The 14,139-nt window shown below is 46.8% G+C and overlaps 1 protein-coding gene across 16 annotated transcripts in view; it reads right to left on the bottom strand.

The window, feature by feature from the left end:
* Nucleotides 1-14,139, bottom strand: part of RNF212B (ring finger protein 212B) — a 465,717-nt gene that overhangs the window by 101,869 nt on the left and 349,709 nt on the right. For 2 of the 16 annotated variants that reach the window (XR_008845189.1, XR_008845186.1), the window contains exon 11: nt 1,872-1,974. The exons of 13 other annotated variants lie outside the window; for them this stretch is intronic. The gene's annotated coding sequence lies outside the window, so the exon portion shown is untranslated. Of the gene's footprint in view, nt 1-1,871; nt 1,975-14,139 lie in introns of those variants that run through there. One more of the 16 variants, XR_008845194.1, reaches the window with a different exon arrangement.

Below are 14,139 nucleotides of genomic sequence, written 5' to 3'. Positions count from 1 at the left end.
CACATTTTGCTCAAATGGTTTTTGGGGGGCATGTCACATTTAGTAAGCCCCTATGGTTCCAGGACAGCAAGAACCCCCCCCCCCCCCCCCGCATGGCATACTATTTTGGAAACTACACCCTCAAGGAACGTAACAAGGGGTACAGTGAGCCTTAACACCCCACAGGTGTTTGACGACTTTGAATGTGTAAATAATATATATATATTTTTTTTTCACTAAAATGCTGGTTTTCCCCCAAATTTTACATTTTTACAAGGGGTAATAGGAGAAATACCCCCATAAAAATGTGTAACGCCAGCTCTTCTGAGTATGGAAACACCCCATGTGTGGACGTCAAGTGCTCCATTGGCATACTACAATGTTCAGAGGAGGAATCACATTTGAATTTTCCTCATTTATATTTTCAATCGTAGTTACAGTGAACAATCAAAGACATAAGGAGAGATCAAGACAAACAATGACCCTTGCAACCCAACAAAAGAAAAAAAAAAAGAAAAAAAAAAAGGGAACAACTCTCCTCCCACCCATCCTACTCCTCCCCCGTCATCGTCCCATATTCCTCTGAGTCCTGGAAGTGTACCCAGTCCCTCCAAGTACAATAAAACTCTGCATTCATACAATTTCGAACAGATCTTAGGTCTTCCATTAACATTATCTCATTAATTTTTGCAAACCACATTGTTGTTACCACATAGTTTGCTTCCTGTAGGCGCACATTTACCGAAGAGCCATGTACAAGAGAAAAAATCCTACCCCATTGTTCATCAGATAATTGCAACTCCAGATCTCTTTCCCATTTGATGACATTCGAAGGGGGCTCCTCTCCTATACCTTCTAACCAAATCTGATTAATCTTAGAGAGAACATGTGATATATGCTCCCTAGAATTACAAATTTCCTCCAGTTTTGTGCACTCTTTCGCGTAATGAGAGGGTAAAGGTATTCGACTGAGAAAATGTTTCAATTGAAGATTTCTCCAAAAATCCAAAGGAGCTATATCCGTCGTACCATCCTCTACCTCCCATACCTCCTGGTCCTCTCCTGCCCTCAAGTGACGCACCCGGAACCTTCCCTTCTCCACCCATCCTCGAAAAGCCGCATCATATATCCCAGGGGGGAAAGCTGAATTGCCAATTATAGGCGTCATAGATGAATTTTTAAGTAATAAACTCTTCCTTACATAAGAATCGTCACAAACTGACAAAGTGGCACATATTATCGGATGCTCTCTCAATTCCCTCATCTCTAAAGTGGACACCCAAGGCAAACAGTTCAACGGAATAGATGTTATAGCTTGTTCTATCGATACCCAGAGTTTACTTTTCTTATGACATCACCAGTCAACCACTCGAGACAAGTGGGCAGCTATATAGTACCCTCTAATCTCGGGAAGACACACACCTCCATTCTCTTTTAACCGGCACAGTGTTGCTTTCTTTAATCTAGGTTTTTTTTCCCATCCAGACAAAGCTACTTTGTATACTTGTTAAGGCCTTAAATAGAGACAGGGGTAGTTTCAAGGGTATGCAATGGAAAATATATAAAATCTGAGGTAAAATAGTCATTTTAAACAGGGCACATCTCCCAAACCAGGAGAAGAGATTTGTCGACCACTTTTTACATTGTTTTTCAATTTTACTTAATAATGGGGCATAATTTAAGTTATATAGTAGACTTGGATCTGCAGCGATCCATATTCCCAATACTTTGAGTGCCTCTTTTGCTCAGGTAAACCTGAAATTACCCTGCAGTTGTGTTACAATCTCATCAGTGAGAGAGACATTGAGGGCCTCAGATTTCCCCCAATTGATTTTAAAATTAGATAGCCTTGAATATATTTCAAATTCCTTCATTAAATTGAGGAGAGTTACCTGTGGCTTCGCTATGTAAAATGTCATATCGTCTGCATAAGCTGCTACTTTGTGTGATATTCCTCGAATCTCCAGCCCAGCAATGTCTCCATCACCCCGAACCCTGCACAAAAAAAACTCCAGAATCAGAGTAAATATTAGGGGAGACAGGGGATATCCCTGTCTTGTCCCGTTTCGAATTTCGAACTCCTCTGAAAGTATTCCATTAACTCTAACTCTAGCTGATGGTCATTGATATAAACCCAAGACCCAACTCAAAAATTTATTTTTTAAACCCAAATGCCTGAATGTCTCCTCCATATAAGTCCAGTTCACCCGGTCGAATGCCTTTTCAGCATCTGTTGAAACTAACATCAATGAGGTTGTTACGCCGAGTGCTCCGGGTCCCTGCTCCTCCCCGGAGCGCTCGCGGCGTTCCTCTCTCTGCAGCGCCCCGGTCAGACCCGCTGACCGGGAGCGCTGCACTGACACTGCCGGCGGGGATGCGATTCGCATAGCGGGACGCGCCCGCTCGCGAATCGCATCCCAAGTTTCTCACCTGCCACGATCCCCGGCTGTCTCGTCCTGGCGTGCGCGGCTCCGCTCCTTAGGGCGCACGCACGCCAGCTCTCTAAGATTTAAAGGGCCAGTGCACCAATGATTGGTGCCTGGCCCAATCTGCCTAATTATCCTCCACCTGTGCACCTATCTATATAACCTCACTTCCCCTTTCCTTCCTTGCCGGATCTTGTTGCCTTTGTGCCAGAGAAAGCGTTTACAGTGTTTGCCTTACCAGTGTTCCTGACCTCTTGCTATCTCCATTGACTACGAACCTTGCCGCCTGCCCCGACCTTCTGCTACGTCTGACCTTGCCTCTGCCTAGTCCTTCTGTGCCACGCCTTCTCAGCAGTCAGCGAGGTTGAGCCGTTGCCGGTGGATACGACCTGGTTGCTACCACCGCAGCAGGACCATCCCGCTTTGCGGCGGGCTCTGGTGAATACCAGTAGCAACCTAGAACCGGTCCACGCCAATCCCTCGCTGACACAGAGGATCCACATCCAGCCTGCCGAATCCTAACAGTAGATACGGCCTTGGATCCCGCTGAGGTCCCGCTGCCAGTTGTCGCTGACCTTACCACGGTGGTCGCCCAGCAGTCTCAACAGATAGAGTAACTTGGACAACAGTCCGCCCAACAAGGACAGCAGCTGTCGCAGTTGACCGCCATGCTACAGCAACTTCTGCCACAGCTACAGCAGCAACCATCTCCTCCGCCAGCTCCTGCACCGCCTCCGCAGCGAGTGCCCGCTCCTGGCCTCCGCTTGTCCCTGCCGGACAAATTTGATGGGGACTCTAGACTTTGCCGTGGTTTCCTGTCACAATGTTCCCTCCATTTGGAGATGTTGTCGGACCAATTTCCTACAGAACGGTCGAAGGTGGCTTTCGTGGTCAGTCTCCTGTCTGGGAAGGCCCTGTCATGGGCCACACCGCTCTGGGACCGCAATGATCCTGTCACTGCCACTGTACAGTCCTTCTTCTCTGAGGTTCGAAGTGTCTTCGAGAAACCAGCCCGAGCTTCTTCTGCCGAAACTGCCTTGCTGAACCTGGTCCAGGGAAATTCTTCTGTAGGCGAATACGCCATCCAATTTCGTACCCTCCCCTCTGAACTATCTTGGAACAACGAGGCCCTCTGCGCGACCTTTAAAAAAGGCCTATCCAGTAACATCAAAGATGTGCTGGCCGCACGAGAAATTCCTGCCAATCTGCATGAACTTATCCATTTGGCCACCCGCATTGACATGCGTTTTTCTGAAAGACACCAGGAGCTCCGCCAGGAAAAAGACCTTGATCTCTGGGCACCTCTCTCACAGTATCCTTTGCAATCTACCCCTGTGCCTCCCGCCGAGGAGGCTATGCAAGTGGATCGGTCTCGCCTGACCCATGAAGAGAGGACTCGCCGCAGAGATAAAAATTTATGTCTGTACTGCACTAGTACCGAACATTTCTTGGTGGATTGCCCTTTTCGTCCTCCACGTCTGGGAAACGCACGCACGCATCCAGCTCACGTGGGAGTGGCGTCTCTTAGTCTGAAGTCTGCTTCTCCACGTCTCACTGTGCCCGTACGGATTTCTCCTTCTGCCAACTCCTCCTTCTCAGCTGTGGCCTTCTTGGACTCTGGTTCTGCGGGAAATTTCATTTTGGCCTCTTTTGTTAATAAGTTCAACATCCCTGTGACCTGTCTCGCCAAGCCGCTCTACATTTCCTCGGTCAACGGAGTGAAATTGGACTGCACTGTGCGTTACCGCACAGAACCCCTGCTCATGAGCATTGGACTGCATCACGAAAAAATTTTACTTTTTGTTTTGCCCAACCGCACCTCTGAAGTCCTCCTCGGTCTGCCATGGCTCCAACGCCACTCTCCTACCCTTGACTGGACCACCGGGGAGATCAAGAGCTGGGGTGCTTCTTGCCACAAAAGATGCCTCACGTCTGCCCCCAGTCCCGTCTGTCAAACCTCAGTGTCTCCCCCTATACCTGGTCTCCCCAAGGCCTATCAGGACTATGCCGTGCCTCCTCATAGCCCCCGTCTGCTCCGTGCCAAGCTTCACCCTCTGCCCCCTCTCCCCCTTCCCATTCCTTCTGAACTGCCTGCCGTTGATGACAATACCCAGGTCTTCACTGTCCTCCAGAAGGAGACTCTACAATCGCTCCCAATGTCCTCGTCCCATGTGGAGCGACATCCGGACAAAAAGAGGGGGAGACCTAAGGAGGGGGGTACTGTTACGCCGAGCGCTCCGGGTCCCTGCTCCTCCCTGGAGCGCTCGCGGCGTTCCTCTCTCTGCAGCGCCCCGGTCAGACCCGCTGACCGGGAGCGCTGCACTGACACTGCCGGCGGGGATGCGATTCGCATTAGGGGGACGCGCCCGCTCGCGAATCGCATCCCAAGTCTCTCACCTGCCCCGGTCCCCGGCTGTCTCATCCTGGCCCGCGCGGCTCCGCTCCTTAGGGCGCGCGCACGCCAGCTCTCTAAGGTTTAAAGGGCCAGTGCACCAATGATTGGTGCCTGGCCCAATCTGCCTAATTAGCCTCCACCTGTACACCTGTCTATATAACCTCACTTCCCCTTTCCTTCCTTGCCGGATCTTGTTGCCTTTGTGCCAGAGAAAGCGTTTATAGTGTTTGCCTTACCAGTGTTCCTGACCTCTTGCTATCTCCATTGACTACGAACCTTGCCGCCTGCCCCGGCCTTCTGCTACGTCTGACCTTGCCTCTGTCTAGTCCTTCTGTGCCACGCCTTCTCAGCAGTCAGCGAGGTTGAGCCATTGCCAGTGGATACGACCTGGTTGCTACCGCCGCAGCAAGACCATCCCGCTTGAGGCGGGCTCTGGTGAATACCAGTAGCAACCTAGAACCGGTCCACCGTTACGGTCCACGCCAATCCCTCGCTGACACAGAGGATCCACATCCAGCCTGCCGAATCCTAACAGAGGTTTTCTTCGACCAGGGCGAACTGGATCAAATTTAATGTTCTGCGGGTATTATCTCTAGCCTCTCTAGTTGCCATAAAACCTACCTGATCTTTATTTATGATTTCTCCCAAGAACCCCGATAATCTCCTGGCTAATATTTTAGAAAACAACTTAAGATCGGCGTTCAAGAGAGAGATCGGCCTATAACTACTACACTGTGAGGCATCTTTCCCCTCTTTTAAGATCACAGTAATGTGGGCTCTAGTTAAATCTTTGGGAACTTGGTCTCCCCACATCTCAGAGTTAAAGCATTTTAGTAAATATGGGCAAATCATTTCTTTTAAGTACTTATAATACCCTAAAGGGAGGCCATCAGGGCCTGGCGCTCTCCCCTCTGGAGTCTCCTTTATTGCCTGGTTCAATTTGTCCATTGAAATATCCTTTTCTAACTCTTCAATCTCATTTCTTTTTAACTTTGGAAGCCCTGAGCCTGCGATATATTCCTTGATCTTAGCTCTAAATCCTGCCCCCCCCCCCCCCCCCAGTCATGGGATTAGAAGCGTCTATATTGTACAACTCTTTGTAAAAATCTCTAAATGCATTGGCAATCTCTGAAGGTTTATGTACCAGCTCCTGATTTCCTCCCTTCTGTCTATGTATTTTTGCAATATTTGAGTTAGATCTTTGTGCCTTTGCTGCAGCAGCTAACGCCTTACTGGTTTTATTACTATATTCATATTTATGACTCTTACAATTCATTACATCTTTTTTAACTTTATCTAAAAGTAGGCGTCTTAACTCTTCTCTTTTCTTTTCTACTTTTATTTGCAGCTGCTGATCAACTTTGCTCTTATGTTCTGCTTCTAACTCTCTTAGTTCTTGCAAAATTTCAGACATTTTCTGTGTTCTTTCTTTTTTTAAACGGGCCCCATGTTTGACGAGTATCCCTCTCGCTACCCATTTATGGGCTGCCCACACTATTCCTGGGGAAATCTCTTCTAAATCATTATTACGAAAATACTCCTTCACTTGTTCTTTTAGGTCCGCTAATATTACTTCATCTTGTAACAGAAGAGGATTAAGCTTCCAATCCCATTGTCTAGGGCACACATCAGGGATATTCAAATTTAATTTTATCATGGCATAATCAGAAAAAATAAAATACTTTCGATTGAGGCCCTCTGAAGCCATTCCAAATCCCTTTGTTTCAGTAAAAAAAAGTAAATCCTGGAAAATGAGTCATGTACAGTAGAATAGCATGAATAATCTCTGTCTTTTGGGTGTGAAATACGCCAGGGGTCCACCAAGCGAAATTCGTGCAACATTTTCTTACAATGTCGTAACGCCGATGTACTTATATAAGACATTCCACGTGATGTATCCATATATTGCTCAAGCACAAAATTTAAATCCCCCCCCCCCCCCCCTAGGGTTAGAATCCCTTCAGTAAATTCCTTACATTTTTCCAAAATCAGATGCAGGACTAATCCCTGTTTGACATTTGGGAGATATATAGATGCTAAAGTCACCTTTTGTGCAGCAATAGTCCCCTTGACAAAAATATATCTACACTCATCTTTACAGCTATCTAGAAATACCCACGGTATCTTTTGTGCAATAAGAATGCTCACCCCTTTAGATTTTGGGTTATCTGAATAACTATGGTATGCAATTGGAAACTTCTTAGTAGTAAACACAAATTTATGTGAAGGTAAGTAATGTGTCTCTTGGAGAAACGCTACATCCAAACCTTCGGATCCTAACAAATTACACATTATTGAACGTTTACCCGGGTCTTGTAACCCTCTAACATTAAGAGAGCCCACCACTAATTTCTCTGATCCTCCCCCCTCATCATCCTCTCTCCTAGTGAAACTCTTCCTCACAAAAAAAATAGAGAAACCCCAGAAGACAACGAAAGGAGGGAGAGGATCAGATGGAAAAAAGAGAGAGAGAGAGCGAGGAAAGAGGGATGGAGAGAGTAGGAGGAAGAGAAGAGAAACAAAAAAAAAAAAAAAAAACCCCATCTGGCAAAAGCCTATATCCCGCCGAACCTAATACTACTAAAAAATTCTATTTAAAAAAAATAAATAAATAAGTAAAAAATAAAGTATTAGGTACCTCTAACTAGAGTGGCGAGAAAAAAAAAATATCTTATAAGAGTGTAAAAAAATCATGAGTGGGCCTGCGCCCCTGACTCTGGGACCCTGCCCCTTTATCACCCTTTTTTCTCTCTTTATCTTTCTTTCCCCACTCCCTTCCCCTCCTCTCCCCCACTTTCTTTTAAATCTTTTAATTAAAACCAAACACAACAAGGGCACAGATGGGAGCCTATATTACCATTATAAAAACATTATTATAACAAGAAAAAAAAAAAGAAAGAATTTTTTTTTCCCGTCACCCTGTCCCCTTTACATCTATTGAACACCTATTTTTTAATTCTTTAATTATAGCCAGACACAGCAAGAACACCGAAGAAAGCTTATTATTACCGTTCAAACAATATTATTATAACCAAAAAGAAGAAAGAATACCGTCATTCTTTTCCCTGTTGCCTTAACCCAGGAGTACAATATATAAACCTTTTTCCCCTGCACCCCACAGCCCCTCACCAAGGGCATACAAAAGAAATCAAACTAATTCATATTACTGTGACTGATTAACCCCTTCCACATCTCTCTGGGATCTCAGTGAGAGATCCCAGTCAAGCCAATTTACCACTTCAACTGGGCTAACATTCAGAAAAACTAAAAGAGCAGGTAATTCCTCATGCCTAGACAAAATAAAAGTCTCAGAGTTATTTTTCACAATTAGATGAAATGGGTGGCCCCATCGGTATGTAGCTCCAACACCTTTAATCTTCTCCAATAGAGGATGCAAACAGCGTCTCATCTGAAGTGTACGCATGGAGAAATCTGAAAAAAGTCGTATTGAAGCCCCCTCATATTCCAACACCTCATTTTGCCTTGCTGCTTGCATTATCATGTCCTTATCCGGAAAACAATGTAGCCGACAAATCACATCCCGAGGCCTCTGAGATTCCTTATACCCAAATCGGAAGACGCGGGTTACTCTGTCTATTGGAAATGTAGCTTCCAGGGGTCGGCTAGTTATTTTATTAAAGATTTCCCTAACCCGCCTGGGCAAGTCATCCTCCTGTTGTCTCTCTAAGATTCCCTTTATCCTTATATTATTTTGTCTCCCTCTATTTTCCTGGTCATCCAATTGTTATGTTAACTGTTGAACATGTTGAGTAATTTTTATACTTTTATCCTCCAGAGAGACCATCTTCCCTTTTAATACAACTGTCTCTATTTCTGTCTCTTTAATACGAGTAGATAGTTGCTCAATATCTGGTCTGATCTCTCTGACTGCTTTTTGGTGTGACATCTCAATGTGTCTGACGACAGTCTCTAAGTCATTTTAAGATGGTAGAGCCTGGATCAGAGCCCTTATAATATTGAGCTCCCCGCCTTGATTCAGCTGCATAGGCAACCCTCCATAGGCACCTTCTATTTCACAACCAGACCCATGAGGCAACATTTCCCTGCTAACGTCCATTATTGCTCCGTGCATACTACTGGACCCTTGTGGGGGTACATATTCCTGACGCATACTCTGATCCCCCATAATTTCTGCATATTGAGCATTAGGTTCTCTTACTTGCGGGGAAATCAATGCAGCCACTTCCATACTGCGCCCTCCATTGCCTTCTGTTTGCTCCCCGATCACCACCGCCGCCACATTAGTCACCCCGGGGCTACCCGGTTCGCCCTCTTAACCTTCCTGCAGCCTCCTCTGTCATGGGCATCCCTCCATCTCCTTTGCGGCGGCTGGCAGCAAGAACTGCTCCATCCCATGGTGTCGCGAGACCATGTGGGGTTCGTAAACTTCCGGCTTCCTGGCCATTCGGTCAGCTGCTTGGTCACCTAGTCCAACAGCTCCCAGGAGTCCTCTGCGCCTAGACGTTTCAGACTCTGTATACGCAAAGATGTATGGTAAGAGTAACTCACAGGCGACTTTCAGCGAATTGGCATCCCGATATAGCTTCCAACTTTACTGGCCGGGAAGCCCCTCACTGGCGGCACCTATGCAGCCAACTGGCTCTGAACTGGCCAACTGGCTCTGAACGGAGGGGATGTTCTGGGGATATTCTGGGTTAGCAGACGTTATCCAGCGCTTGTCAGGGTCCCGATCAAGGAGCAAACCTCCAGCGTGACCTCACTCCTCCATGACTAGGCCACACACCCACAATAGGAGAAATGCCCCCATAAAAATGTGCCCGCCCCTGGATGTCGAGGGGATCGTGGGAAGAAGATGGAGGCCGTACCTGCAGGAAAAGATGCCTGGGGACCCGGGATCTTCGCTGGGGACTGCTGTATCCTGGCTCAGGTAGGGAATCGTCGGTGGGGGTGGAATTGAAAGTGAAAGTAAAACGATCTTTACTGTGGCAACCACTAGGAAGGCCAATCTGCAAATCCCAGCATGCCCAGACAGCCAAAGGCTGTCTGGGCATGCTGGGAGTTGTAGCTTTGCAACATCTGGAGGGTCACAGTTTGGAGACCACTGTTACAGTGGTGCCCAAACGGTAGCCCTCCAGATGTTGCCAAACTACAACTCTCAGCATGCCTGGACTACCAAGGCATGCGGGGAGTTGTAGTTCTGTAACATCTGTCCCTTCAGATTTATTAATATCATGAATTTTTTGAAAATTGCTGCTCTACTTTGAAGCCCTCAAATTTTTTCAAAAAGCAAAAATATGTCCATTTTATGATGCCAACATAAAGTGGACATATTGTATTTGTGAAGAAAAATAAAATTTATTGTGAATATCCATTTTCCTTACAAGTAGAGAGCTTCAAAGTTAGAAAAATGCTAAATTTTCTGAATATTCATGAAATTTTGGGATTTTTCACCAAAAAAGGATGCAAGTAGCGCCGAAAATTTACCACCAAACTAAAGTGGAATATGTCACGAAAAAACTATCTCAGAATCAGAATATTTGGTAAAAGCGTTTTCGCGTTATTAATTCATAAAGCGACGGTGGTCAGAATTGCGAAAAAGGGCTCAGTCCTTAAGGTGAAAAAGGGCTGCGTCCTTAAGGGGTTAAGTACCAGGGTGTCATGACGTATGCGTACACCAAGGGTCCTTAAGGGGTTAAATGTCATTTACCAGCAGTCATTAGTGCAGATGCTCATTCCTGTGCTGCATCCAGAAACTAATCTTCACAATCTATATATATAAAACTCAATGGCCCTCATTTACTAACAGGATCCCAACACTTTTTGTCGGGTTTTGCGCCAGAATTCTGTCTGCGCCAGAATTTGCGCCAGAATCTGGCACACAACCCGACAAAATTAGAATCACTCAGAGTGAAAAAAAAAACTACAAAAGGGGCGTTTTTCCCAACAAAAAGAGAAAAAACCCTACGAGTGTGAAGAAAACTCACAGGAAAACCTGTGAGTTTTGTTTCACAGAAACCCGACAGCTCTGAGCTGTTGGGAAATTACTCAAAACGGAGTAAATCCTGCTACCCCCAACATGGAACAGACCCTGTTCCATGATGGGGGTAGTAGTACAAGCACTAATGTAGTCAGAATTTGCAGAGACTTTTTTCTGTTGCACAGAATACATTTTGTGCGACAGAAAGAAAGGGAAATTGGACGACAGATTAGTAAATCATAAGGAAAAAAAAGACGAGTACACTGAAAAAAAAAACCTAACCGACACTCCAGTCTTTGTAAATGAGGGCCAATGTGTATGTGTGTGTGTGTGCGTATGTTCCAGCATCACGTCCAAACGGCTAAAGATATTAACATGAAACTTGGCACTCATGTTACAACATGTCAACAACAAACATAGGATAGGTGATTTAACCATTACCCACCCCCAATTGCCAGGGGCGGGGTTTTTGTTTAACTTCCAAACACCTGGAGATATTTCGATAATACTTGGTCACATGTTACTTATATGTCCACTTAAAATATAGGAAAGTAAATTTAACCCTTAACTACCCCCATTTGCGAGGGTCCGGGTTTTTTTTTAAAGTCCCATGCAAATCAATGGGAATTGTATGTTCCCACATAACTTCCATACGGCTTTAGATATTTTAATACCTGGTACACATATTACGGGTCGGGATAGGAGGTCAGGATAGGAGGTCGAAATAGGAGGTCAAGATAGGAGGACGGGATATGAGGACAAGATAGGACGTCTGGATAGGATGTCGGGATAGGAGGTCGAGATATGAGGACGGGAAAGGAGGACGGGGAAGGAGGTCGGTATAGGAGGTCGAGATAGGAGGTCGAGATATGAGGACAGGCTATGAGGACAAGATAGGACGTCCGGATAGGATATCGGGATAGGAGGTCGGGATAGGAGGTCCAGATATGAGGACGGGAAAGGAGGACAAGATATGAGGACGGTATATGAGGACGGGATACGAGGTCGGGATAGGAGGTCAAGATAGGAGGTCGAGATAGGAGGACGGGATATGAGGACGGGATAGGAGGTCGAGATAGGAGGACGGGATAGGAGGACGGGATAGGAGGTCGGGATAGGAGGTCGGCATATGAGGACGGGATATAGGGTTGGGATATGACAACAATATATGAAGTCAAAAGCTTCCTCCTTTGTTTATTTTGCTCCCCAACAAGGATTAAGAAGGAAAAACCAGGCAACATCGGGTACTCATCTAGTCGTATATATTATCTCTCATTACACAGCGTACAATGCTATCATAGAGAATAATATCCTTCCTTCCTGCCAAGTGAATATAGTGTGACAGACTATAATATATGAATGCAAACGGGACCTGGCAGGTATCCACGTATAGAAAAATGGACTGAGCCGTTGGCGCTTTCTTCAAAAGTAGGTAATTCAACCAATGCTCCAGTAAGCTATTAGTCATATAACTTTTTATTGAATGTATGCAACATTAAAGTTTCGAACCTGACCTGGGTTCTTCGTCAGGCATGAACACAATAGACAATGTGGCGGTATATATACAATACTACATTTCCTACCGGGTCAGGGTCACATGATCAGTCTTGTTCTGCTTCATATGTCATTGTCACAGCGTGCGCTCCGGTCCCCTTCCCCGGACCGGAGCGCCCGCTCCCTCTGCCTACTACCGCGGGATCCCGGCGTCCCCCGGTCAGTCACACTGACCGGGAGCCCGGGTTCCCTTGTGTCGGGGACGCCGCTGCCGTGACGGCTGGTCCCCGTTCACGCGCCGCGTCCCTATTCCACTTACCTGGCTCCCCGCTCCCTGCGCCGTCCACCTCTGCCTCCCGGCACGCGTGGCCCCGCTCTCTAGGGCGCGTGCACCGCCTTCAGTAAATTTAAAGGGCCAGAGCACCGGTAATTGGTGCGCTGGTTCCTCACTTCCCCTGTCCTTCCCAATAAAAGGCACCTGCCCTTGCCGGATCTTTGTGCCCTAGTGCCTCTGAGAAAGCGTTCCATATTGTGTGTATTGCCTTGCCTGTTGCAGAACCCGTTGCTACCGCCAACTCGCCTTTGAAAACTTGCCGCCTGCCCTGACCTCTGCTACATCCAACTACGCTCCTGCCTGCTCCCTGTGTACCACGCCATATCAGCCGCCAGAGAGGTCGATTTGCTACTGGAGGATACGACCTGGTGGTTATCGCAGCAGCAAGTCCATCCCGCCTTGCGGCGGGCTTTGGTGAAAACCAGTAACAATTAGAAACGGTCCTCTGGTACAACCCGCGCCATCGTTTCTCTGGTCCAGAGGATCCACTACCAGTCCTGCCGGTACGTGACAGTCATATACCTAATTACATGCATCTGCGGTCTTCACCACCTAAACCCTTAACTGTAGGGTGAACAAGCAAAGACAAAATATCAAGAATCACTTTCTGTTACACTGACTATCCAGACATTGTGCCCTTAAACATTCCTCCATGGCCAAGCCTATCCCCATCATACCAATTGATCACATTTTAAAGCTCTCCACTTATCGGTTCAAGCTTTTGAAAAGGCATGAGGTTTTCTGGATCTACAAATTATCCACAATTTTCCCGAAAGGGTTAAACGAAGTTGTGGAAACTATTATATGAGTATCTAAGGTACATGCGGCCACCTTCCTGTGCTCCTGTGTAACCAATTCGACCACCCGTTTATTCTCCTGTATAGTATTGCCTTCTTTTGCCTATAGAACTATCAATAATAATTATATACACATCACCAAGTGTTCTCTATATTGAATATCTGATACGTTATGCGCTCCGCCGCACACGCTGGCCGTGAGTGCATGGTCCCGTTACCTGCTGCTGCCGGCGGGGTTGGAATTCGCATCGCGGGACGTGCCCACATGCGAATCCCAGCTCGTCACTCACCTGGTTCTTCTCCTGCCCCTGCCTCTCTGCTCCAGCCCATGTGTCCCCATCCCCTAGGGCGCACGCGCCAGAGCTTTAAGATTTAAAGGGCAAGTGTGTCCATTAGTGAAGCAACACCTGTGGATCAATGATAAATTCCTCCACCTCCAACACTTCTCTGCCGGATCTTTGTTGCCCTAGAGCATTAGAGAAAGCATTCCTGTTTATTGCCTTGTCATGTATCATACCCTTGCTCCGTGACCTGACCTTGCTCCTTTGCCGCCTGCCTACGGACCCTTTGCTACGTTCCTGACTACGCTACTTTGCCTCCTGCCCTGACCTCCTGCTATCCAGACCACAAGTTGTCTTATCCCACCTGTGCCTCAAATCTCCTCAGCCGCCTGTGTGGTCGAGCCATGCCAGGGGTAGTGGCCTGGGTGTCGCCTGCCGCAGCAAGTCCATCCTGCTTTGCAGCGGGCTCTGGTG

This window comes from Hyla sarda, chromosome 1 (assembly GCF_029499605.1).
Source record: "Hyla sarda isolate aHylSar1 chromosome 1, aHylSar1.hap1, whole genome shotgun sequence".
NCBI lineage: Eukaryota > Metazoa > Chordata > Amphibia > Anura > Hylidae > Hyla > Hyla sarda.
Note: the sequence above shows the minus strand (reverse complement) of the source record. Positions and strands in the feature narration are given on the sequence as shown.